Source organism: Cupressus sempervirens, chromosome 6, assembly GCF_028749045.1.
Source record: "Cupressus sempervirens isolate cs-2001-9-10 chromosome 6, ASM2874904v1, whole genome shotgun sequence".
NCBI classification, from domain to species: Eukaryota; Viridiplantae; Streptophyta; class Pinopsida; order Cupressales; family Cupressaceae; genus Cupressus; species Cupressus sempervirens.
In genome coordinates, this window is record NC_143123.1 from 439,820,922 (window position 1) to 439,824,872 (window position 3,951).

Below are 3,951 nucleotides of genomic sequence, written 5' to 3' on the forward strand. Positions count from 1 at the left end.
TACTTGCATATTACAGATCTTTGTTTTAGTCCTCCATTATGCTTGGTTGTTCACCCTTTAAGCATTCATACTCTTAAGCCTTCTTGCTTTGCTTGTCAATAGCAGTCTCTTCTATTCAGCCACTTAATGAAACAATACCCTAGACTCCTAGTCTTCCTTTGGTTCTCACACATGACAAGATTTTCTTCTAACCAACTCTATGTATAAATAGAGATTTTAGATCTTTTTTCATTTAACCTCAATCGTCAATTTTAGGGTTAGGTAGCATTAGGTAGGATTCAATGAATCTACCCACTTTTCCATTTGTTTCCTCTAAAAACTTCTTCTTCAATCTTCCTTGAATTTTCCTCAAAATAATTTACCTTGAATTTTGTGCCACCAGCTCATCATATTTATCTTCCACACACTCCACACAATTCAAGAAAATATAATAGTCAACTTAGACTCATCAAATCTATGATTTAACATAAATACTAGCACTTGACATCAATATATTGTAACTCAGCTTCCATATTGTTCTTCCACTTGTCTTCAACTATTTAACTTGACTTACACTAAGTTCACTCAAAATACATTAAATCTTCACTTTTCTTGGCTCCAACTTATTTGCTTCTTAGCTTGTACTAACTTTTCTCGGCACCTACTATCCACTCGGTCAAGCTTGGTAGACACAATTCTTCTTACTTCTTCTTCTAGACTTAATCAGTGTATCAACCTTTGCAGCCTTAAGTAGATAAACAATACACTATATCATCATTGTCTTAATAGATCTTTGTACTCCTTTTATATACCATAACTCAACCTTTCCTCTAGGCATTCTTGTTATCATATTTGATCAAAACCTCTTCATCAACCAAACAAATGATGGTACTCAAATCAACTAAGAAGTTGTCTTACGAGCAAGTAGTAGGTTTGATATCAATGACAAAACAATGATTGAAATATTACAATCTCATATCAATGGTATATACAATTATAGCCTTACCAAGTTGCTCGACAATTGTATCCTTTATTATTCATGTGACATTAACATCATTAGTCTTCTTATTTTCAAGTTTTCGATATTCAACTATCTATAACAAAATTAGGCTAGTAAAGAGTTTCCTTGAATCATTAATTAAGCCTTGAATTTTCTCTTTTGTTAGTATATTTGGATTAAGTGGAGGGGTATTAGTGTCATCTTCTATTATGACTATCTCTTTCTATTCACACCAATTAACATGTTGAATCTCCTCGGTTAGCTTGGCCATTTTTTGTTTGTATTCATCTTCAATTTCTATGGCATCTTGGCCTTCCCTCACTTTCACAAATGGAGTAAGAAATCCAAATACTTCTTTTCATACCTAGATACGATCTTTCTCAACTTTACGAGCTTTATTTTTCAAAATTTTGTATGCCCTATCCCTCAATATAAACTTCTTGACAAAATATCTAAGGGTTATAGACATATGAGTCTTCCCTAAATCTGGCATAGCTTATGCCAATGTTGTCTTTCTTTTTTTCTTCTCAGTTGACAATGCCCATTTCCACTTGCCACCTACTCTTTTGTACAATCCCACTAGAAATCCAGTTCCTAATTCTAGGGGTGTGTGTCTAAACTTGATCATCATAGCAATCATTGTGCCTTCATTTTTCAAAGAATCATAGTGAATGTCTTTAAATCCCAAAATACTTTCAAATTCTACCAATTTTTCACATACCTGAGCCATGGTCATTGGAGGGAGTCTCTTCACTATTTTTTATTTGTTGATTTCATCAGACTCTATCTTTTCATCATCATCATCCTCCTCCTCTTGTGCAATGCTAAGTTTTGTCTTCGGCTTAGCTTGGATTCCAGTCGATTTCCTCTTCTTGGATGGACTTCCTACCAATAGCTTGATAGGGGGTTGTGCAGTCATTTTTTTGGTGATGATCACCTTGCCCTTTTGGCCTTTGAGGTGTCACCATTTCTTGCATGTCCTTCTTTAGGTCGGCACACACCTAAGGTTCTATCACAACAACCTTTTTCTGCTAGGTGGCCCTTGAATTCACAATGGAAAGTTCTTTTCCTCTGCATTCCTTGGCCTCTATAGGTTGTCCTAACCCATCTCCTTGTTCCTTATTTCCACCTTTAGAAAAAATTCTCTTTCTTTGCTTCCCTTCTTTAGGTGTGTCAGATCCAACCATCAACTCAACAATTACAATCTCATATGTGCCAAATTGCTCAGCACTAGCATCTATATCTTCTACTAAAAGTGCAGTAATTGTTGTATTACATCTAAATTTACTTCATAGGGAATTGGCCTCGGCCATGCTATCCTCAACAAAATTGTTTGTACATACACAAAATCTATGTCCACAATGAAACATACTTCATCATAGTATTTGTCCACAACTGACTTTCGAATTCTCATTCTATTCTTCATCTTAACCTTGAATTCTTCAAAGTAGTTGTCCATTACTACTTCAAAAATTTCTCCCAATATGCTTATTAAGTAACTTGGTTGATCCATGGTAGTTCTATTCCTGTCACATGCAATTATTCCAATGATAGGAAAATAATTTTGTACATAGAAAAATATACAAACTAATAGGGATCCAAACTTACAAGAGGTGTTCTTTTCTTTTCTCACTGCCTCTAGGTTCTTTGTAAGTTGGTGAAGTTGCAGCTCAACAAGATCATATGAATGATCCTTCTTCACAATTTTGTAGCTCAAATACATTGCTACACAAGGTACATTGTTTAATTTGATACATTGATAGAGTTTTTGTGCAATCACATGATCAACAAATTCAATTAATGGGTCCTCAATTTCATCAAATAACATCCCACAACCATTCCACTTTGCCTTTGTCAGACTTTCAGTTTCATTCTTTTTTCCTCTCCATATTCTCTTTGGTTGATCCAATGTAGGGTACCCGATTACCCTATGAATGGTTACCTATTGATTTTTATTGGCCCACCTTCTAACCATATTTTCATATCATGAATGTGGTTGAGCACAACCTTTATCCATTCGACTTTAAAAACTTTCGAAAATCCTAGGGCATGAGTAAGCCCTTTCTCAACAATAATCTTATATTCTTCCTTTAGGATTCCATCAATGTATAGCTTCTCATAAGATGATCTAATTTCAAAATCTTCAATTTCTCCAACTTTACACAAATAACACGATCTTAAATCTTGTATAGTCAAGACTCTGGATAGAACCAATGATAAAGCTCTAATATCATCAATGGTGTTCTCAATATTAACTAAATTTGTGAAGTTGGGTGGAGGACTTTTATCATTCCTAATGATTTGTGCACTGCTATCCTTAATTATTTCACTTCTAGATGCCATTTCAAACTAGGGTTTTAAACAAAAGTTTCACAAATATCTTCACTGAATACTTTACTTGGCATTGAGAATGATACTTACTTTGTTCCACAAATTCACTAATAAACTTATGTGATTCTTTTTCTCTAGTCACCAAATCACTTCAATCACCTTGAAATCTTCTCGTATTCTTTTTTGTTGCTTGGTGAATGAAACTGAATCACCAAATTTGATAAATACCTTTAATCTTTCATTTTAGGTCTCCAATTAATGTCTTCATACTTGGTGATGACAACTAGCTTGGTCAAGGTTACACACTCAGTCATAACCAATTCATTCGGCCAGTGTGTTATCTTCTTTGATCACCCAGTCTATACTACAAGGCTCATTCAATACAGATTATACCACTGATTTTTAGTACTTAATGATTTTATTTTTCTAATAGTTCTTAATGCATCTTTTCATATGCAGATAAGAACCTTTTTATCAATTCTATGCTAGGAATTGATGTAAAATATAGCATTGAGTATACAGTTCCTACATACCTTCTTTCTTTAGTGAGATGTTGGTGTGATCACCTAATCCATCAGATTGGGTGATCATAGTTTCATCTAATCTACTACTTCTAACTCTCATTATCTCTATATGTTTCC